The 24611-nt window shown below is 39.3% G+C and overlaps 1 long non-coding RNA gene across 1 annotated transcript in view; it reads left to right on the forward strand.

Annotated features, from left to right (window-relative positions):
- The window catches only part of LOC140905989 (uncharacterized), a 91780-nt gene that overhangs the window by 3193 nt on the left and 63976 nt on the right, over nt 1–24611 (forward strand). The window contains exon 2 of the long non-coding RNA XR_012157017.1: nt 11685–11830. This is a non-coding gene — a long non-coding RNA (uncharacterized LOC140905989). The remainder of the gene's footprint in view (nt 1–11684; nt 11831–24611) is intronic.

The following is a 24611-nucleotide window of genomic DNA, read 5'->3' on the forward strand; positions in this document are numbered from 1 at the left end:
TCTTGTTTATTTTTTTGTTATTATGTTTTTATTCATGAATGCAGTTTAATTATTTCATTCTCAAATGTCTTCTTCAGAGCATGTTCAAATTGTAATTTATGTTTCTCTCTGACATTCTCCGGTTGTTTTTTTCCTTATTATTTTCCTTCTTTACTTCTGAACTGCCATTTTTCTTCTTTATTTTTCTCTCAAAAACACATTTGATATTTTCTAGTTGTGTCTCATAATAGTACTAGAGATATATTGTGTCAGTCTTGTCACTCAAATCTTCTTTACCTGCATACACAAACTACAGATCACTAAGCACAACGCCACTGCAACTACATCAGTTTTGGTATCGGTAAGATTACAGTAGGTAAATGGGAACTTAGACATCTTGGTGACCCTGTAGGAGCATGCCCTCACCTCTTGAGTACCTCCCTGTATCCAGACACAATGCTGCAGGGTTCCTTTGTCTAATTCTCCATCCAGCTCTTCTGGCAACAAGACAGACTGTCGTCTTGTGTGGCCTCACTCTTGGCAAAGTCACTACTCTGTCTATCCCATTTTGTAGTTAACAGAAATGTCCACATAATAAGGAACTCAAACTCCAGCACTCTGTCACACAATCTCTCCTCTGGCCCCTAAACTCAGAGTCCTTGACCATTTCCCCTCTCCCTTGGTCTGGGAAGAGGTAGAGAACATAGGCCTGCCTGTTCTACTGGGTTTCACTGCAGGGACCTACTTCAGAGCATCCTGAGGCAACCCTTCTTAAGTCCCTGGCTGTTACCTGACCTGCTTCCTATCTCTATGGGCTTTTCAACCTCTTCTTTGGTTTCTCTCTCTCTCTCTCTCTCTCTCTCTCTCTCTCTCTCTCTCTCTCAGCTTCTCTACTGGTGTCTAACTAGTATGTTAGTAGGAGCTTCCCTCCATAGTTTCTCTGCATCTCTGGCAGCCATGCTGCCCTCTTACCTTATACCCATTTTATCATCACAGGTACTGTAGGGCTGCCAGTCAGCTCTCACTGAGCTGTCAGGCAGTTTTTGTGTTCAGCCTTTGGTTGCCAAACCAGCATGGGGTGAATAGACCACACAACAGACTCTAAGATGAATGGACATAAAGAACTGATTATGATGGCTCAGTTCTGCAGGGTGCTGAGCCCTGTGGCCCTGATCTAGTAAAACATTTAAGATGTCCTTAACTTTAAGCATGTGAGTAGTCCCCATGACTTCCAAAGGACTATTCACATGCTTTTACACAAACCTATGCTCTGCTGGGCCAGAGCCAGAGTTCTCAGCACATTACATGGATATTATCATTTGGGATGATCAAACATTTTCTATTGAAACTGTTTTCCTTAGCCACGAAAAATTTAAACTTCTTGAAAAAAAAATCATGTTTTCTGAACACCTGTGATTAATAGCATTCATATTACAATTGCTTCCAGATACCCCTAATTGAGATTGGAGCCACATTGTGCTAGGCACTGGACAAATGCATACTAAGAGACAGTCCCTGCCCCAAAAACTAATAGTGTAAACAGAAAGGGTGGGTGAGGAAGCAGAAGCAAACAGAGAGACATGATCAATAGTAGAACTGAAAGGGAACTCAAGTCTCCCAAGCCCAACCAGCTAGACTCTTTCGCCTCACTATCAATGGGAGTTTTCCTGTTAACCTCCATGGAAACACACACACACACACACACACACACACAGAGTTAAATCCTATTTCCATGGAAGTCAACAGCGAAACTCCCATTCACTTCATTAGGGTCCAGATTTGATGCATGGGCTTACTAAATTCCATCATATGTAACAGAGTTAAATATTGCAATTTCATTGTAAATTAATGTATTTGTATTAAACATTATTAATATGGCATAACACATTATTACAGAACACTGAGTTAATTGCTAGTGAATGTAGAACTTCCAGGTATGTTCTGCTAACAGTCATCCAATACAACTAACAACAATGGACCTGAGGTTTCTCTCACTTAATATGGTCTTATGCAAGTATAAGTCTATTGACTTAAACGGTATCATTCTTGACTTATGCCAGCATGAGTGGTGAATCGGTCTGATAATTTCATTATCATCTGTGAATAAAATTCTAGTAGGTACATGTTTTAAAATAATGTCTGTGACACTTTCAAGTGCTCCATCATTATTAATTAATTTGATATTCCCTGAAATAAGGCAGATCGAAATAAACTCGGTTGTAATGAGTATATTAAAACCAATGTATTTCCATAAAAATTCAATAAAAAAGAGAGCTCAATATAAAGTTTTGCACAACGTTATAATAAATGGCAAACCATTGTCAATTCCTTTGGTGTTCAGTGTTAAAATATTAATCATGATAAACACATTTGGTATTTAAGGTGACAATGTTTTATATTCCATTGGTATTCTGCCACAATTTACCATACTGCTCTTCAATGAAAAGTGTTACCTAGTGCATAATAGCAGTCTTCAGTGGCTTGGTTTGATGATGTACAAGAGAGAAAACATTTCTTTGATCTTCATAAGTTGATTGATGCTACGTAGGTCTGAGGGAGGAATAACACTGCTTAGGGTTGTGCTGTCATGCAGAGCAAAAACCAAAAAAAAGCGGGGCGGGGGGCGGAGGGAAGGACTGGAGAATAGGAGAGTGTCAGTTTTCATACTACTTTTATAAAAATAAACAGAGGTTTTTCACCCTCATAAGGGAATACTTTAAAAGTACATTCTTATGAGAAAAGTAAACACACACTTTTTCAGTCTAACCTCAAGTAAGGGAGCACACACATTTGATAGAGTAGAATCCCTGGGTATTTACCTATGGGATAGCATTGAAGTTAAAAGGGAAACAAAAAGTCCAGATTTTTTTTTCTTAAACCAACCTTTGTCTTCAAAACTACTGAGAGGCTAATCCAGGCAAAAATAAGCCTCTGCCCATACCAAGGGTGCAACTGCAATGGCTACACTTTGTTCTGATGAGAAAGTATCCACACTTTCACAGCTCACCCTTCTTGTCTGACCCATGCAACATATACTCTACGACAACGAGTTTTGTGAACATGAAGTTGCGGAACTTGCTGTGCATAGTTAAAATTTTGAGAAGATTTTCAGAAGCAGGAATTTAGGCTCTTTAATCTATATTTAGTTAACTAAAGCAGCTGCCTGATTTTGAAAAATGATAGGCAATCACCAACATTAATTCTGGTATTTATTAACTTTTGAGTCTGGGAATTTGCAATCTTAACATTCTTTTAACAGTTTTCCATATATAATGAAGGTTCTATTGACATGCTTTTGGGATAGCCACATTAGTCAGGACTAATTAGTCAGGGTCAAGTTAGAAGTAAGTGTACAGATCATCCCAGACTAGCACCAATAAAACCTTTTTACTGTATATCTCATTGTTATGTATTTCACATAAATCGCATGTTATAGAAAGTCTATTTTAGGAATAGTTAGAGAGTTTTATGAAATGCTATGGGCACTTTTTTTCCTTCATCATTCCACCTATAAAGTTGCTTACCATCATTTCAACTCAGGGCTCAGTGCGAGCCATAAACCATAAAAATTATTTAAAGTCCTATTGAGAAGTTCAGAATCTCCCCTTTTCAGTGGTATAAAGCTCCTTTTTCACAGTATGACTTCAATACAGGTCCACACCCTTGCCAGTAGAAATTATGTGGAGCACCTAGCTGCTATTAATGTTACAAGTTAATAGGGCTGTAATATTGCCTCCACAGTCTTAGGAGAGTTATAAGCTTAAACTTGACATGGTGTTCACCAATATAATGGCAAAACACAGTAGATAAGCTGCACTTCTGCTGTTTTGTCAAAGTTATAATAAGCTTTACAGAGATCAGGCATAAGAGCCATATGCAGTCAGCTAAAAGCAAAGTTGTCAGAAACCATCTACGAGAGAAAAGAATAGAGAATTTTAACAATTCATTGGAGGAGGACAAAAAGAAATGGTGGTTAAAAAAAAAAACCCTGTGCAGAATTTGGCCTGAGGCCCTCTTTCCGTACACCCTGCCTAACTGGCTGTCACTTGACATTCATTTCCTTTTCTACTATAGAAGACTTGAAAAACAGAATAATCTTTTCTTTTTTCTCTTTTCCATGGAGACAGCTAGGGAAGGTCAGTCTTCGCTTGAATTGACCTAAAAGCATCTGCTCAAGCTAAGAGAGCCTTTTGAGAGTTCAGAAGCAGGTCAGCCTGTGCTTGATCATCTGTGCCTTTCCTGGAAATCAGCTTTCCAGTCAAAGAGACACACAAGTAGTGGTGTGGTGCTGAAATATTTGGACCCAGCCAAAAACAGTACCTGCACTTTAGCCCACAGCAAATATTATCATGAGTACCAGGTCTGCTTAAGAACCTAGTGATATGCATTATATGATGTCATTCAATGTAAAATACACATTTCACAGTTTAACAGCATTACAATATCAACAAATTAGGCCAAGATTTTCAAAAGTAGCTAGTGATTTTGGATGTATCCTGTGACATTCTACACCTTGGGGGAGTGTCCTGCAATCCCCATATTTCTCATTTTCATATAATCATGATCTTACATATAAAGCATGCCTTATAAGGTACCAGGGGAAAGGCTGTGATGTGCTGAAAGTCATTGCTCTATCCAAATATGTATATCATTAATGCATATGAAGTTATGAGAATTGTGATGTATGGTTTTCAATAGAACATGCTGTAAGTTAGGGAATCAGCCAGATATTAGCTCCCCAGAGGCAACAGCAAGGAAAGTAATTAACACCCAGGCAGGGTTTTAAACAACCCATCAACAACCATTGTCCAGCAAGGGAGCAACAATTCAATGACTCACCTGCATGAGGCAACACCAGGGGAATTGCTCAACCTTGCCTGGAGACTCAGCAATGCCCCCCAGACATGCTTGGACTTGTGTTCTACAAGCACATGGACTGAAAGTATAAAACAGACAGAGTGGACACATACTGGGCCCTTCTCCTGCCCCCACCTACACTGCAAGCAACTAAGACACTGAGAAGAACACAAGTCTCCAGCAGAGGTGATTGGCCCAGGTTTAATGAACAAACCTATACATTAAGGACTGCAATATCCAGTGGGATGAAAAAATTGCTTAATCTAGACGTTGGCCAGTCTAATAGGGTTGAGAGTTTAGACTGCGTGCATATATTTTATTTCTTTTGGTAACTAACTCTGACTTTTTGCCTATCACTTAAAATCTATCTTTTATAGTCAATAAATTTGTTTAACTGTTTATCTTTACCAGTGAGTTTGTATGAAGTGTGTGGCAAATCTGCTCAGGTTTTGCAAAGGCTGGTGTATATCCACTTTCCATTGATGAAGTGGTGAACTAATTAATAAATCTGCACTGCCCATCTTGTGCAGTGTAAGACGATATATTCCTGAGGTACAGTGCTGGAAGCTGATATTTGACAATGGTGCCTTTCTCTGTGTGATTCATGAGTGGCTTTGGGAGCATTCATACAATCTAGATGGGTGTGTGGGGCTCCCCATGCTGTTGTGCTGAGTGAGCACAGCTCCTGGTCACTAGCAAGGCATTGTGAGAAACAGCACATGCTGGAGAGAGTTCAGGAGACACAGTAATCCCACAGTCCATGGCTGCACTCCGGGGATCCTGTCACACCTCCATATTCAGATGCCCAACTTGAAACACTGTAAAGGCAATTGATTTCTAAGGGTTAGGTTCTCAGCACTTACCTTAAAGAGGCCTGATTTTTGAAACCTCAGGCTCCCAACATCACCAGTCACTTCTGGAAATTTTCAGTCTATGCCACTTTAATTTACTTTGGCACCATGTATCCTAAGTGTAGAAACTATGGCAAATGTCAACCATGGTGGAGGAAAAATTGTTGATTTGTTGCAATGGTGCTCACCGTAGGCTTGTGGATATTACAGAATTAAGTGATTTCAGCCTTTTGCTGCTCTTTGAGGTATAATGTTCAAAAGAATAACCCTCTCAGATCAGGAGTATCACTTCGTCATTTTTTTTCCTTATCCGTCGGGAGCTAAACAGTTACTTCTTGTATCACTAACAGTCCGGCGTGACCTGTAATCATACCTGAAAGAAGCAGATATAGGGTTCAGTCCTTGGATACTTGCCAACTGTAGATAAACAGCAGCACAAATAAAAACTACCTGCTCTGCTCTGATGTCAAAGCAGTACTGTTTTTAAGAGTCAAATATGAAATATTTGGAATCCAATACTGGAAGGTGCTGAGTATACTAAATTCCCACAGCAGCCAATAAGAATGGAGGGAGCTCAGCATTTTTACATTCAAACACTTGGGCCAAATTTTCCAAACGTCAGTGCTTTGAAGTTAAGGTTCTAAATCCATAAGCTCCTAAATAAAGTAGCTTGATCTTCAGAGATAACATGTATCCACATCAGCTATTGACTTCAGTTGGTGTTGAGTGCTATTGAAAAAAATCAGACCATATTGATTTAGGCATCTGAATACAGATATGGGTGCCCAGAGTTATGCTCTCAATTTGGAAAATGTGGGCTTGGGTCTTAGTTTTACCAGTACGTACTGTAGGTAGTTTGCAAGGATATTGTGAGTATTAACAAATACTGTCTGCAAAGGAGTTAGAACATGAAAATGCTAAATATTAATGCTATTGGTGCACAGGAAATTAGCCACACTGATTTCTTTTTTATTATTAATGGGAACTGTGCATCAAACACCCTTCACACTGCACTGAACATATAGCCCATTCAGTTCACCTGCATGAGTATAACACAATAGGAGAAAAGGCAATGTGAGGTATTGCAGCATCAATGTAACCTGCCAAAACAGAGTGTCTCAAAAGATATTAGAAAATATGTTAAACAATTAGTCATCACTACCTATTCAAGTAGCAAGGATCTAATTCCTAAAAATGCAAGCAATGAACAGAAGCAGACAGAGAGTGAATAGGTAAAGGTCATATGGCATGGATCACTGGCACTTCAAATTATTTTTGGGTAATTTGGCAGATCTCTGGGTGTATGACTTAAGTTTGTACAGGTTACAGCATGAAATCCATTTCTGAGGACAGAATGTTTCACAGCATGAGCCAATGGCTTTCTAAGCTTAAAAAATTGGTACAGTTTGACTGTTTGTTTTGTATAGGGGATTACTTTAACATACAATCATTCCTTCTCACTCTGCACAAAAAAAAAAGGTAAATTTAACCCTGTGTAATTAGATGTGGCAATGGTTAAGCAAGTGGTGAGCTCTGCTTTTATGTTAAACTCTGTTTCTTTTATTGTTACGTCTTCCTCCTCAGCAATCCGTTTTACCCTCTTTGTGTGTTTCATCCACATGTTGTGTCCCCTCTGACACCTAGTCCCTGATTCTGCAACTTGTTTCACTTGGTCAATGAGCTCAAGAACAATTTGTAAGGAGGGAAGGGATTGTCTTCTTTGTTACCTGTTTGTACAGTCCTTAGCACAATGGCAGCACGGCTTCCTGATTTGTGTTCTGTGGCTCTACCATAACATAAATCAATAATAAAGTATAAAAACAACGTCCACATCAAAAGAAAAATCTAATTACATAAATAACCTTCCCAAAGCTTATTTTAGCTGAAGTAGAATAAAGTCAATAATCAGCAGTAAGAAATAAGGAAGGAGGCAGAGTAGCTTTCATTCCTATAATATATTGTCCCACATTGTCTGACTTTATTTTGTCTAGTTATTACTTCATACCAGAATTCTTCCTCTGAACTTGGGGTGCTGAATTAAGGTGCAGGTAATCATCTTTATGGGGCTGGGATGCTGCTAACTGAATGACTGTTTTTGGCCTGCTCTTCATAGCAGTCAGATGACTGAAATGTCATTGCTGTGAGTTACTAGGCTTGAACTTTCCAGGACCAATGGGCCATAAGGTTTTTGGAACTCACTCCTCCAGTCAGCCCACCAAAGCCTGAGTTTGATCACGCTGCAAGGTGTATTCATTTGGTTCAGTTTTCAGCAATTTGTTGTTATTGTTGCCTGACACTTTAGCTGCTAATAATACTGCTGTGAGTGGCTTAATATAATCTGTGTTGTTACATTTGTAAATAAGCAACAAGTTGCCATGGCAATACATGCTCTAGCGATCATTAAAATGAGTAATTACTGGGGAGAGGACGAATATTAAAATGTTCCGTACCTGGAAAAAGCTTTGCATTCCTATGAAGTTTTGTGACTGCTCCTGTCGAGGCACTTTGATTACAAATTAAAGGCCAAATGCTTCCCTCCCTCACACAGTGTAGAGGGGAGAAACTTTGTACTAATTTAATGAAAATGGCCCCCAGCCTGAGACAGGAAGGGAACCCAGCCAATATCGTATATTTTGTTCTCTATTGGCAACCTTCGTCTAGTATCTATATCAATCAGGGCTCTATGAGTTTGAGATTCACTAACTGGTGGGGGAATGGTATTGAGAAGCGTCTGGATTATGTACCATCTTTCCTGGCTAACTGTGTGTACAGGGCATGAAGAATCAGCTAGTCCTCATTCCCTTGACCCTGATTCAGAAAAACCTCCCAGTTCAGGAAAGGGTTTTTTAAGCACATGCCTAAGTCCCATCAAAATCAATCTGATTAAAGCATGTGCTTAGAATCTCCATGACAAACTGACAAACCTAGTGATCAATATACATTTCAAAGGACATTTTCCCAATGACAGTGCTAGAAAGGGGGGATCATTCGATGATTACCTGTTCGGTGCATTCCCTCTGGGGCACCTGGCATTGGCCACTGTGGGAAGACAGGATACTAGGCTAGATGGACCTTTGGTCTCACCCACTATGGCTGTTCTTAAAGCTTTGCTTTAAATGAAAGGTGAGGTTCAGTTAGGTGGTGTGCAGTTTGCAGTATTCATTACACCTGTCATGGAAGTTAAACATAGGCAAAGACCACTTTCAATTAGTAAAACCTTTGTTCTAGTTCTCATTGACTGTTAGTGTACAAAAACAAATGTGAAGTTTTTACCTCAAGTCGTTCTTGATTTATGACAGAACGTAAGTAGTTAGCAGTTTTGTATAAGAGAATAAAAAACGCTTGTTTTTCAAATCTCATGAATCAAAAAGAACTCGACCAATTAACTTCCCATTTTCCAAACAGATTTGGTCAAACGGCACATGATAACTTTTATGTCAAGAGGAACCTTTTTCAGCCAGGTGCTGCACTGTGAGCTGATTAAAAGGGACAATGCAGATTAAAATTAATAACTGGGAATAAGAGAAAAGTTCTGAATGTCTCTGCTTACTGTTAACTAATCTTAAAACAGTATCTAAACTATGTATCCGGAATGGCCTAGTCATCCTCCATTTTAATCTTGGAGCCAGATCATGTCCCCCAGACCTTCATGCAGAAATCCAACCCGATTGCTGATTTCTTCTTTCCAGCATGGAAAGGATGGATGGGGTCAATTGCTTCTTGGCAAATTCCCTTCACCACCCCACCCCAACACCACCTATGGCACCATAGAGGTCTCTGCCTAAAACTCTGACACTCATGCGAGGGGAATAGGGTGACCAGATAGCAACTGTGAAAAACCGGGAAAGTGGTGGGGGTAACGGGCGCTTATATGGGAAAAAGCCCGAAATATCAGGATTGTCCCTATAAAATTGGGACATCTGGTCACCCTAGGGGGAAGAGGGCACAGAAAGATAGTGGGAACATGAGGTGGAGTGTGCACATTATTTATTCCCCTCCAAATATTGCAGAGCTTACCTGGAACAGGTGGTACAGCCTGGGACTTCATTACCTTGCCATGTGTTGGGAACCCCCTTTTAATGTGGGTTCAAGGGGCAGTCATGCCCAGGGAACATATTGGGTAATGCAGCTCCGCTGAAGTTGTGTTGCCAGGGAACGTGCATCATGGCACAAAGCCAATGCAGAATAGCAATTCTCACAGACGTTTCCTCTCTCACAGCCCCCTCCTACATTCATAGAGGATGATCCTGCCTTCTTTTAGTGTGTCAAGTATTCTTCTGTCCCTTTTAATCCTAAACCTATCCTGTTCAAGCATAGTGTGAATGTGCAGGCAATAAATGATAATAAATGTAAGCCTCTGAAGTGCCTATCTAAGTCTTGCAGTGAAAACTGCCAGGCACAATATTGTATATGTGGAACAATCTGAGTTGTGGATAACAAGAGAACTGAATTTTAATTTATATGTAAAACAAAGATTGAGGTTGAAAAAAAAGTCAAACAGGATTAGGTAGAAAAATGGATAAGCAAGATTTTTTTTCTGTTTATCTCACTGCAGTGCCACTGGTACTATGTTTGAATAGTAAAAGTAACTGGAGCATAAAATTAATAATTTTCTCCACATTCATTTTAAATTGTTCTTCCTTGCAGATGGGTAAAGATTTGTGTCAATTCTCATTTTCCTTAAGCCATGCCCAGTTATCCCAATCAGACGTAACAGAAAATGAACATGCGTGTATTAACAGACCAAAAACTTTGTTAAAAGTAAGTTAAAATTCCTACTGTGTGTGTACACACACACATACACGAACACCAATTACATAAAAAAGCAAATAAGACAAAATCAACATTTTAAAATATGTAAATGAATAGTTACAGGAGGAAAATAAATATTTAAGTATCCTCATAGTCATATGATGACTGAGAGATGTATGCACATAAAAGATCACATTGCATTAATCAAACCAATTTTAAGTCTTTTCACATCTCAACCTAACATCAACCTATGGCTCAGAAACCCTGTACATCCACCCACCCACCCTATACCATATAGATTTCCAGTGTGGGCCACAACAACTCACAAACCACCACAAATCTATCACTTATGAGCCACAGACTAAAGCCTCCAACCATCGTCTAGTCTACCCAATGATTATTAGCCAAAGACACCAACATTTTGCTACTTACCCTTTATATACCAACTAGAGATTAGACATACATCCAATCAACTATGGTCAATAGTTAACATGTCATATATCATTCTCCATATATAGTCCTCCATCCACTATTCCAATGTTAGACAGAAACACAAATAGTCTACACTGTCCATCATCCCTTTATAGACCAGAAGTTCCATTATACATCCCACCCATCCATATCTGAGTCAGTGAGCCCTATCGTCTAGATACTGATTATGTATCCACTTCCATTCAACATGGACTTAAAACAGCCCATTCATCATGCCATGCTAAAACCAGGCCACTGAAAAAATGTGTATTTGGATGTATTACGTTTGAATTTCTAGTAAGCGTTTTTACAAATTCCATGTTGTGGGTGTGTAAACCTAACAGCATTCCAGGGCAAGAAGGCAAAGGGATTACTGGTATCTAGTAATGAGTTTCATCTGTCCAATTCTGTGTATCCCAGTTCATTAATGTCATAAACTATATGTGAGAGGTATCATATAAAGTATTCTTGCATGGTGTGGTATGATAAATGCCCAAAGGAACACACAAATATGACAGAAATGTGGAACTAAACTGTGTTTGCCAGACAAATCTGGGGAGTGGGTAAGCAGGTTCCTTCCGACAAAGGACAAGCTGATGCCTCCAGCCAGGAGTCAGAGACAATTAGCAATCACAAGTCTAGTGGCCATTTATTTGCATCAGAGAGGGCAAGAACAGATGAAACTGTATTTTAGCAAACACCAGTGAGGGAAGAAAGCAGACTGCCCCAGACTCCATGTCTCCTTCCTCATAGCTTGAATGAACTTTATTTCAGGGGGAAACCTTCAGAAGAATCCATTCCCGAAGTTCATTGGACTATAAGAAAAAGAGGCAAAGAACCCCAAGTGTTCTTTCACCCAGGACCCTGTATTTCTCTTATGGCTGAAGAGTCAGTCAGCCATGCTGGGCAAAAAGTGACAGGTGAGAAACCGTCTCCATCAAAGGCTGTACCTTGCTAGATTAAGTTTAGATTTTAGATGTTTGTTTTCACTTTCATTTGCTTGTAACCATCTCTACTTTTATTTCTTTTACTTGGCATCACTGTTGTTAATAAAATTGTTTTACTTTCAATCTAAATCCAGTGCTGCATTTGAATTGAGGTGAGGGTTAATTCCAGTTAATGTGGAAAGCTGCTGGGTATTTTAGAGGAGCAAATGAACCTTGTTATGCCTTGCAATGGTCCAAGAAGGCCTGGACATTGCAGAGGATATGGTTTGGGGAAAATTCAGGACTGGCAGTGTGTTGAAAGTCACTTGGATACTAGTAACCAAAGCTGGTAGGTATCAAAATGTGGCTCAGGTGTAACAAGCAGGCTGCTGGGGTCACAGTGCTGAGTTACTGCTGCTAAACACACAGGCTCTCAGTGCCTGCTTGTTCGCTGGCTGTCAGTGTCCATGCAGTGAGCTACAGCAGCAGAGCATTTAAGGAACACAGGATTACAGGCAGGCGGTGACACAAAGCCTCACTGGTTTGGACTGCACCCCAGTACAAGACAGGGTATTACTATGTAACTATAACCCTGTCACATGTATCCAGGGTGTCAGAAAGATAGGTTATAAATCACAGAATGGTTAAATCATTTAATTCATCAGTTACCTATGATAGGTTTTTCACCGTTCTTTTGATGTGTGTTCCTCAGCTAAAGTATAAACAGGAGAATTATTATATACTTACAAGCCTTATTAGCCAAAATAGCTTTAAAGTAGATAAGAAATGACAGAAAGTAAAATAATGAAAAGTGATCACAATATCAAAAATTTAACTCCACATGGGATGTTACAATTTTCAAAAGATAATAAATCAGTTAAATTCAAGGTCTTATCAAAATATTGTTACGGAGGCACATTTTTATCCTAATTCTACACTAATCTGGACAGGGTGTTTTGCTATCAACATGGAACTATACATTCTTAAATATAGATCATAATTTACTTGTAATCATGTTTATATGTCAATGGAATTACGGGATGGTTCACGTCAGTTCAGCTGAACAAGTCTAAGTAGAATTTAGAAAGTTAATGATCAATTCAGTTCAAAATTACTTTGCTGAAACAGGGTGGCTCAACTCTTAGCGAACCCTAATTACAGAATGTGGGATAGAGATCAGGGTGATTGCCCTGTTAAGAGGAGCAGAAGGTGAAAATGAATGGGATCTCAGCTCAGCATTAAGAAACTGCAGAGTATGAAAGGCTCCTTAGAGACGATGCTGAGACCAAGGGAGTTATGACATAGAGGCTCTGTAGTGAACAAGAGGATCCTGACTGAGACACTGATTAACAGAATGGTTTGAGCCTGGAACCTGGAAGCAGAGGGCTGAAGAAGACTGAGCTTCAGCCAAGTAAAGCCTGTGTGTACCAGGCCCCATGCCTACTAGAGATCCTTGACTGGGAAAAGTGTTTGAGTACCTGTAAGCCAGAAAGATGTTCCAGAGGCAGCTGGCCCTGTTACATTTGTCCAGGTGATAATTATAGCCAACTTTGTCACATACACATGCAAAATCATCACATATTAAATGTAAAACAGAATATACAGGCAATAATTTTGAAGATATGTAATGTTTTTGAAACTGTACAGGTAAGCATGTGTCACTTTAAATAAAATACAAGATAAAATCTTTAGCCTACAAGCCAATTCAGAGATTCATCCTCCTTTTTCTAAGAAGCTGTCAATTCTTTTGACCACACAATCTGTATTCGTAGGCTGAAGTTGTTGAAACACTCAGGCTTTCTCATAGTAACTTTTGCAGTAGGGAAACAGAGACTCCTGTTACAAAAGGTACTAAGCTTAGTTAGTGTAATGAGTTTATCGTGACTTAATGTTATCTATTACTTACTGATTTAACGTATCTTCTAGACAACTAAGACTACACTTGTTAAGGAAATACAAGTGCACATCATAAATTTTAGTTAGGACAGGTCTACACTATAAACTTATATTGGTATAATGAGGTCACTCCGGGATGTGAAAAATTCACACCTCTGGGTGACATAGTTACATTGAACTAACCCCTGGTGTAGACATCTGATGTAGACTGGAGGGCTTCTCCCGTTGGCATAGTAGTGTTTTCACTGAAGTGCTACACCAGGGCAGCTACACCGGTGCAGCTATGCTATGCTGCTGCAACATTTTAAGTGTAGATGTGCCCTTATTCAGAGGGGTTTAGCTCTGAGAAGCATTTAGTTTAACATGACCATGGTGTGGGGAAACAACACATGTATAAAAGTATTTTTCTGCTTAGCCATTGCCATGAAGGTGAATTCTTCAGTTCAGTTTCATAGCTGCAATGACTGATTTATTGAGACCGAGTTCACTGAGGTGATTCACTCATGTTTATGACCGTTGTATTCCTATTCTCTTTCTGGATTTCTCAGAAACATCCTTCTTGGCAAAGCTGATGTGGACCAGTCAGAAAGTAACCTATGCTTCTGGTGAAGATTTGAAATGTCCACCCATAATATGAATGTTGTTCCTTATCATCCATGAGAAAAATGAAATATCTCCTATATGTCTTTTTGCAACTTTGTCGGGTATCTTCCTGCAATACATCTTTTGTCAGTTGGCATAAGACATGTTGAACCATATGTTAAATACCTACTGGCTTAGTTCCAGTCAATAACCTACACCCATCAGTTATCTTCTGTGGATTCCTTTGCAGTCTGGTCCTTTGGCCAACTTTGAATGACTCCATGCTCTCCATGGTCTTTCCATCAGCACTCAACTCTCTGCAGAAGTATCCATTTTGGAGTTAGAACAGATTCTATATGTAAAATCTATACACACTTGTCATAAATATAAAGGGAAGGGTAACCTCCTTTAAAATCCCTCCTGGCCAGAGGAAAAATCCTCTCACCTGTAAAGGGTTAAGAAGCTAGGATAACCTCGCTGGCACCTGACCAAAATGACCAATGAGGAGACAAGACACTTTCAAAAGCTGGGGGGAGGGAAAAACAAAGAGTCTGTCTGTGTGATGTTTTTGCTGGGGACAGAACAGGAATGTAGTCTTAGAATTTAGTAAGTAATCTAGCTAGATATGCGTTAGAGTATTATTTCTTTAAATGGCTGAGAAATTAAGCTGTGCTGAATAGAATGGATATTCCTGTCTGTGTGTCTTTTTGTAACTTAAGGTTTTGCCTAGAGTGATTTTCTATGTTTTGAATCTAATTACTCTGTAAGGTATTTACCATCCTGATTTTACAGAGGTGATTCTTTTTTACTTTTTACTTCTATTAATATCCTTCTTTTCAGAAACTGAATCCTTTTTCATTGTTCTTAAGATCCAAGGGTTTGGGTCTGTGGTCACCTATGCAAATTGGTGAGGATTTTTACCAAACCTTTCCCAGGAAGTGGGGTGCAACGGTTGGGAGGATTTTGGGGGGAAAGACATTTCCAAACAACACTTTCCTAATAAATAAACCCAGATAAACGTTTGGCGGTGGGAGTGGATGTCCAAGGGCAAAGGGTAAAATAGTTTGTACCTTGGGGAAGTTTTAACCTAAGCTGGTAAAAATAAGCTTAGGAGGTTTTCATGCAGGTCCCCACATCTGTATCCTAGAGTTCAGAGTGGGGAAGGAACCTTGACAACACTCCTTGATGGTTCTGTTATTGTTTGGTACTTCATCATGCAGCAATGCAAGTTATTTAACTCATGTGTTTGGCCCACATCCAATAGGATATTACAACTGATGAATTAATACAAAACAGCTGTACACGCCTCTGTACCAGTACTTGATTATTTCTTACACTTCAGTGATAAAATAAGTAAGATTGCTTTATATGTGAAAGTGTCTGTGTAACTGCCAATCAGGCCCTGTGGTCTTATAAGAATTTGGCTGGTTCACCTTAAAAATTAACAATTCAGATTGGCTTCTCAACATAACATTTGTATTTGTCAGTATTAATTAAGGAAAACAAGCATCTTGTTAGATATATAGTTTTAAAAATCAGTTACATATTTCCTATTGAACCATTTCCATTTAAAAGTAAGCAATTTTTCAGTAATTGTGTGCTGTGACACCTGTTTGTATTTTTTATCTCTGATTTTGTAAGCAAGTAGTTTTTAAGAGAGATGAAACTTGGGGGTATGCAAAACAAATCAGACTCCTGAAAGGGGTACAGTAGTATGGAAAGGCTGAGAGACACTGCTTTAAAGTCTTAGGCCTAAGTTAGGCCAAGTATTTTGGCCTATGTGTGGATGTCTATAACACTGTTAATTAGCTCCATATTTTCTGTATTGTCACTGATAATACCAAACTCTTATCTGGAGCTTCTCAACAGTAGTTCTCAAAGAGCTTTACAAAGGAGCTTGGTATCATTCTCGCAATATTACACATTCTTTAGACCATACAATACGATGGTTTAAATGTGTACATTTGTTTTTAATCATTAGAACTGGGTAAAACAATTGCTAATAACCACTTAATTACACCTTATTTTCTTCACATGTTGTATGTGCATAAGTTTCTAAGGATATTTAGCTACATGATAAACTTGCACAAATAGACACAAGATGTTTTTGACTTGGGGGCAAACAAATTGATGTTAGACACCAGTCAAGATTTAAAATCACGGTAACTGTTCAAGGATGTGTCACCTTAAAACAGGGTGAACAATTTTCTTTAAAAAGTTTGCAGAACAATTCTTAACTCTCAGAGAAAAGCTAATGATTTGCAGGCCTAGCCAAATTTGCAGGCCAAAATTATAAGAAGATCAAAAATAGGACCTATATTGGAATTTGGTTGCCAGTACAACTATTGAGGGGCTATTATCTCTTTCTCCACAGTAACCGAGATTCTAGATGAAGGGAAATGTTTTTCTATGGACCAGTGAGTGCCTGATGCACTTATCACTTCCTGCTTGCAGGCTGGCTCATAGTTTTTAGCAATTGTTTTGGAAGGACTCCATCCAGCTGGTAAAGACTGGAACAGATGATCCATCATTCTGTGCTGAGGCAGTTCCAAGTATACCTAGAAAAACTAAATTCTTCCTTCATCTGAAAGTTGATGTGAAAAATATTCCACCATAGTAATAAAAACACAGAGAATAGTAAATAGTGTTTGAGTAAAGAGTCCTAGCATAACAGTATTTAACTGTCCTTGATGACTTTTATTTCAGAGGATTTTTTTCATATGTTGATAAAACAGAATCTACACAGGAAATCAAAAACCAAATCAAATCAGTAAAGCCATAATTAGGGTGAGATCACCACTTTCTGATTGATTGTGCTGCCCCAGAAGCAGTCCCAAAGCAGACTGTGATTTGGAGAGTCATAATCTACCTCCCAGCATCCCCCTGTAGTAGGGCAGAGGTAAACTGTGCTTGGCCTTCATCTGGTGCATCTTATGGCACCCAGTGTGCTTCTATAGCCGGAATGGTGAACACACTGGGGCTGTGGAACCAAGACATCACCCAGTCCTTTCCCCATACTATCCCACTCACCCACACAGGGCAGAAATAGCAGCTCTGCAGAGCCTTCTTCTCCACCTGCATTATGTCCTATGGCACGGGTAGACAACACTCACCTGCACAGGGCTAATGACAACCTAGTCTTCTGTAGTGTCCAACTTACTGCTGGGCATATACACAGGCCAAAGGGTAACTTATATAACTATTTAACCTTGAGTGCGGTGTAATACCTTCATAGGCTCTTTTTCTCTTCACACCCTTATGCCAAAGTACACTGGCAGAAGTAGGTGGGTTTTTGTTTTGTTTTTGTGTGCATTGTGTGTCAGGGGCTCTCAACTTGGGTATTTATTTCTTCCACTTGGTCCAAACTAGCTTGTATCTGTTGAATATTGGGGTAAGGTAGAAAGAGGAAAGGAGTACTTGTGGCACCTTAGAGACTAACCAATTTATCTGAGCATAAGCTTTCGCGAGCTACAGGTCACTTCCTCGGATGCATACTGTGGAAAGTGTAGAAGATCTTTTCATATGCACACAAAGCATGAAAAAATACCTCATCCCACCCCACTCTCCTGCTGATAATAGCTTATCTAAAGTGATCACTCTCCTTACAATGTGTATGATAATCAAGGTGGGCCATTTCCAGCACAAATCCAGGGTTTAACAAGAACATCTGGGGGGCGGGGGGGAGAGGTAAGAAAAGCAAGGGGAAATAGGTTACCTTGCATAATGACTTAGCCACTCCCAGTCTCTATTCAAGCCTAAATTAATTGTATCAAATTTGCAAATGAATTCCAATTCAACAGTTTCTCACTGGAGTCTGGATTTCAAGTTTTTTTGTTGTAATATCACAAAGTGATAGTGTTGTCATTGAAGTGTTTGCTGACTGGTTTATGAATGTTATAATTCTTGACATCTGATTTGTGTCCATTTATTCTTTTACATAGAGACTGTCCAGTTTGACCAATGTACATGGCAGAGGGGCATTGCTGGCACATGATGGCATATATCACATTGGTGGATGTGCAGGTGAACGAGCCTCTGATAGTGTGGCTGATGTGATTAGGCCCTGTGATGCTGTCCCCTGAATAGATATGTGGGCACAGTTGGTAACGGGCTTTGTTGCAAGGATAAGTTCCTGGGTTAGTGGTTCTGTTGTGTGGTATGTGGTTGCTGGTGAGTATTTGCTTCAGGTTGGGGGGCTGTCTGTAGGCCAGGAATGGCCTGTCTCCCAAGATTTGTGAGAGTGTTGGGTCATCCTTCAGGATAGGTTGTAGATCCTTAATAATGCGTTGGAGGGGTTTTAGTTGGGGGCTGAAGGTGACGGCTAGTGGCGTTCTGTTATTTTCTTTGTTAGGCCTGACCTATAGTAGGAGACTTCTGGGAACTCTTCTGGCTCTATCAATCTGTTTCTTCACTTCCGCAGGTGGGTATTGTAGTTGTAAGAATGCTTGATAGAGCTCTTGTAGGTGTTTGTCTCTGTCTGAGGGGTTGGAGCAAATGCGGTTGTATCACAAGAGCTTGGCTGTAGACGATGGATCGTGTGGTGTGGTCAGGGTGAAAGCTGGAGGCATGTAGGTAGGTATAGCAGTCATTAGGTTTCTGGTATAGGGTGATGTTTATGTGACCATCGTTTATTAGCACTGTAATGTCCAGGAAGTGGATCTCTTGTGTGGACTGGACCAGGCTGAGGTTGATGGTGGGATGGAAATTGTTGAAATCATGGTGGAATTCCTCAAGGGCTTCTTTTCCATGGGTTCAAATGATGAAGATGTCATCAATATAGTGCAAGTAGAGTAGGGGCATTAGGGGACGAGAGCTGAGGAAGCATTCTTCTAAGTCAGCCATAAAAATGTTGGCATACTGTGGGGCTATGCGGGTACCCATAGCAGTGCCGCTGATCTGAAGGTATACATTGTCCCCAAATGTAAAATAGTTATGGGTAAGGACAAAGTCACAAAGTTCAGCCACCAGGTTAGCCATGACATTATTGGGGATAGTGTTCTTGACAGCTTGTAGTCCATCTTTGTGTGGAATGTTGGTGTAGAGGGCTTCTACATCCATAGTGGCCAGGATGGTGTTATCAGGAATATCACCGATGGATTGTAGTTTCCTCAGGAAGTCAGTGGTGTCTCGAAGGTAGCTGGGAGTGCTGGTAGCGTAGGGCCTGAGGAGGGAGTCTACATAGCCAGACAATCCTGCTGTCAGGGTGCCAATGCCTGAGATGATGGGGCGCCCAGGATTTCCAGGTTTATGGATCTTGGGTAGTAGATAGAATATCCCAGGTCGGGGCTCCAGGGGTGTGTCTGTGTGGATTTGATCTTGTGCTTTTTCAGGGAGTTTCTTGAGCAAATGCTGTAGTTTCTTTTGGTAACTCTCAGTGGGATCAGAGGGTAATGGCTTGTAGAAAGTGGTGTTGGAGAGCTGCCGAGCAGCCTCTTGTTCATATTCCAACCTATTCATAATGACAACAGCATCTCCTTTGTCAGCCGTTTTGATTATGATGGCATTGTGTTTTGCATGGCTGAGGTTATGGGGCAAGTGATGCTGCTTTTCCACAATTTCAGCCCGTGCACATCGGCGGAAGCACTCTATGTAGAAGTCCAGTCTGCTGTTTCGACCTTCAGGAGGAGTCCACCTAGAATCCTTCTTTTTGTAGTGTTGGTAGGGAGGTCTCTGTGGATTAGTATGTTGTTCATAGGTATGTTGGAAATATTCCGAGTCGGAGACGTCGAAAATAGGATTCTAGGTCACCACAGAACTGTATCATGTTCGTGGGGGTGGAGGGGCAGAAGGAGAGGCCCCAAGATAGGACAGCTGCTTCTGCTGGGCTAAGAGTATAGTTGGATAGGTTAACAGTATTGCTGGGTGGGTTGAGGGAACCATTGCTGTGGCCCCTTGTGGCATGTAGTAGTTTAGAAAGTTCAGTGTCCTTTTTCTTTTGTAGAGAAGCAAAGTGTGTGTTGTAAATGGCTTGTCTAGTTTTAATAAAGTCCAGCCATGAGGAAGTTTGTGTGGAAGGTTGGTTTTTTATGAGAGTTTCCATTTTTGAGAGCTCATTCTTAATCTTTCCCTATTTGCTGTAGAGGATGTTGATCAGGTGATTCCGCAGTTTCTTTGAGAGCGTGTGGCACAAGCTGTCAGCATAGTCTGTGTGGTATGTAGATTGTAGTGGATTTTTTACCTTCAGTCCTTTTGGTACGATGTCCATCTGTTTGCATTTGGAAAGGAAGATGTCTGTCTGTATCTGTACAAGTTTTTTCATGCAGTTGATAGATTTACACTCCATACGGCTAAATGCAGTGCCTTGCAATAATGACAGGTTTCAGAGTAACAGCCATGTTAGTCTGTATTCGCAAAAAGAAAAGGAGTACTTATGGCACCTTAGAGACTAACCAATTTATTTGAGCATAAGCTTTTGTGAGCTACAGCTCACTTCGTCGGATGCATACTGTGGAAAGTGTAGAAGATCTTTTTATATACACACAAAGCATGAAAAAATACCTCCTCCCACCCCACTCTCCTTCTGGTAATAGTTTATCTAAAGTGACCACTCTCCTTACAATGTGTATGATAATCAAGGTGGGCCATTACCAGCACAAATCCAGGGTTTAACAAGAACGTCTGAGGAGGGAGGGGCGGTAGGAAAAAACAAGGGGAAATAGGTTACCTTGCATAATGACTTAGCCACTCCCAGTCTCTATTCAAGCCTAAGTTAATTGTATCAAATTTGCAAAGAGGGTGAGCACTGGTTTGTATGAGTATCTTTTCTTAATTATTCTGGTGTTTTCTGCTACCTATAAGAGCTGAGGACAAATTATTGGTTTATGAATCTCTTCAAAGTTTGTACTTCTATTATTTTTTGTGTTTTTAAAAAAGCCAGAGCATGGTATAGATGTTTTATATAATATCTCCAGCTCAAAAAGAAAAGCACAGAATTACAAAGGAAGCAGAATATAAGAATCTTTACAGGATGCAATATTCTCTACAGCAGCTTATCAAAATTGTCAACCCCCATTAGAGGATCAATATAATCACCTACAGCATCCTTAAAGCAGGACTTATACCTGCAGGATAAGTAGAATTGTGACAAAAGAATATCTGTCAATCATGTTCACACTAAAGCCGGAGAGGCTGTAAAGTGCTCCTGCATATGCAGCTTATATTAACACATGCAAAACAACCCTCCAAAAGCAGAAGTTTAATCAGCCCTGCAAGTGCCATACGGATCATAAAAAAGAAAACTGAAACTAGTCTATTTTCAGATTAAAAGGTTGTATCCATGCCATACATGCTGTCCAGCTGAAATTCATAGTTTATCTACAGAAACAAACATCTTCAAGAATATACTCTTTGCTAAGAAACGCAAAGGCTCAAGAAATATTGTTAATAATTCTAAAATGTTTGATACTCTCTAGAAGTATGCCTATATCAGGATTATTGTCTCTTAAATTTGGAACTATATCCAGATATATTTATTTGCTTCACACCTAGTAGTCAGATTTTTAAAATAGTCCAGTTGTGCTGAGTATGGTTAGGAAAATTGTTTGTTAAATCCCAGGTAGCCATTTACAGACAACAATTGGTTTGGTTGCTAAAGACAAGAAGCACTCTTTGTTTTACATTGCAGCACATATCCTCAGATGTAGAGGCCCAGATCATCCTGTTGATCAAACACTTTAATATAGATTTTATCTCCTATATGTGCATGAAACTACTGAAGAAAAAATAATAAAAATATGGGCACAATAAATCAGAACTGTTGGAAGTGTAAGGAAAACTACTAATTACAATTTTGGCAGGGTACTTCAGAGGCTAACTAGAGGCATTTTAGCTCCTCTAATCTGTGTGAATGTTTATGATTTTGCCATATAAATATTTATATCTGTTATGATTCATCATGGTTGCTTTTTATACCGTTTTCACTTTTACTATGCATTTCACAGACATACATAAAGCAGTGTGTTGTTACAGGTGTTCACACTATCCAAGCCATGTGTATACTCCTTTTAAAATTGCAGAGCTGCGGCAAAAAAGATCAAATTAAATGAGGTGTAGATGGAAGCCAAGCTAATATAATGGCAGGATGAGCTGAGTTCTGCTGAGCAGAGTGAGACACTAGGGCCTTTTAGAACAGTGTACTCTCCAGCTGTCATGGTAAGGGAAGAAAAGAATCATCTCTTTATATTATATACGTGTTCTGGATCTGATGTATTCCAAGGTCTGCAGACTTGATCACCTTGTTGCACTTTAATTCCTAACACATTAAATCAACCCAGCATGCTTTATGACCATATTACCTACTAACCACTTCCAGCTATGAGTTACCATTTAATTTAATCAGAATGAATTTTCCAGTGCAGAAGAAACTATTTTCCTGTGGCAGAGTAATAGCAAATCTAGAGGAAAAAAATACACTGGATATTACAGTTCCTAAAGAGGAAAAAAATGGGATGGGGGGAGAGGAAATCAATGCTATTACTTTTGATGGTCTTTACTTTGAAATTCAGAATAGGTAACAGAAATGTTTGACACTATTCAGTATCAGATGATCCAATTAATTTATAAAGTATGTTTTAGCTTTTTTATAGTAAAAACATATTATCCATGTATTAATCTTAAATATTTTAAACAACGCCTGCTTGCTTTGCACATCTTCAGTAGAAGGACCTGTCAACATCTATTTTAATAGCACCTAATTTTTACTATACAAGTTGTTGTAATAGTGAGTTTGAGGTTTCTATTGGTCCACACTGCACCAAAAATAAAAGTCCTTTTCCGTCATAAAATCCAGACTGTTCTTACAAATTGTGAATTTCCTAGGTAACTTGAATCGTAGTACAGATTAAAGCCTGATCCAAAATCAATTGAAGTTAATGAGTATTGACATCTGTAGGTTTTGGACCAGTCCCCAAGGCCCCCCATCATCCACACATGTGAATAAATGTACATGTCTGAATAGCCCCATTGAGGAGGCATTTTCTCTTAGATGCAGTTATAACTTTGTTAATGTTGTATTTACAAAAATCTAATCCCATTGCCATGACACAATGCCACTACAATAAAAGCATACATTAGTTCACAATCAAACTCAAGAAAGGAAATTCCATTAAAAATAGTTGTTCTCTGAAACTGTTTTAAAGTGTGTGTATTCTAAAATATCTGCCATTTCTAAGAAAAAAAAACAATTAAGAAGCTTGCAAAGTGAGTTTTGTTTACCTGTCAGCTAAATTTGCTTATGACTGTGAGTCCTTCCTCTGTTCGGTAACTTGGAACCAAATTATAACTGCATGATTAAAATTTGGCAGATGTATGTTATCTAGTGAAAAGAAAAGGAGTACTTGTGGCACCTTAGAGACTAACCAATTTATTAGAGCATAAGCTTTCGTGAGCTACAGCTCACTTCCTCAGATGTGGAAGTGAGCTGTAGCTCACGAAAGCTTATGCTCTAATAAATTGGTTAGTCTCTATGGTGCCACAAGTACTCCTTTTCTTTTTGCGAATACAGACTAACAAGGCTGTTAATCTGTTATCTAGTGAGTGCTTCAATGACTGGAGTATCTACACTACCATTGAAATATTTACTCCCAATTTAGAGAGGTAATAATCGATAATAAAGGCCCCAGAGAACAAATGAAGAAATAAAACTATGTTCCTTTTAACACTTCCTCTCTCAAAGCAATATTTAATGTGGTTAAAGAACCTCTGTCCTCTCTCCCAGTGTGGTCTCTAGTAGGTGGTGTGACTGGAGAAAAGACTGGTATATTGGTTAGCTTTTCTACATAAAAAGCATTAGATTACCCATGTCATAAGCAACCTTCAACAAATCCATTAGTTCATTTAGAAGAATTTCAGTCCTACATAAATCTCATTTGTAGCTTCCCTCTCTTTAGATTAGGGATGGCTTGTCTGTAGTGCTTGACAAGACTTTAGGAAGTCTCTTAGATTGAATACACTATTGAGAAATGTATCGAATTTCCTTAGCACTCTATTTATTTACCCTTCTATTATGGTCATTAAGGAACTGACATATAACACACTTAATATATTTTTCAACACAGCAAATACATATTCTCTTAAATCTATCATCCAGACATTTGTTAACAAGTACTAAGGGGTTTCTGCTGTTATACTGCCAACTTTTCTTCATCTTCTTTATTCTTATAAGGCACCTAGAGGTCTGTAATTTCCTAACAATCTTGGTAGACATAGCTTTCTTACTTCTCTATGAGCAAAATGTTTACTTCACTGGCTAGCTGTGTAGCAATTTTGTCATGACTGGAAAACAATACTTCTCTAGGCA

This window comes from Lepidochelys kempii, chromosome 2 (assembly GCF_965140285.1).
Source record: "Lepidochelys kempii isolate rLepKem1 chromosome 2, rLepKem1.hap1, whole genome shotgun sequence".
Classification (NCBI taxonomy): Eukaryota; Metazoa; Chordata; order Testudines; family Cheloniidae; genus Lepidochelys; species Lepidochelys kempii.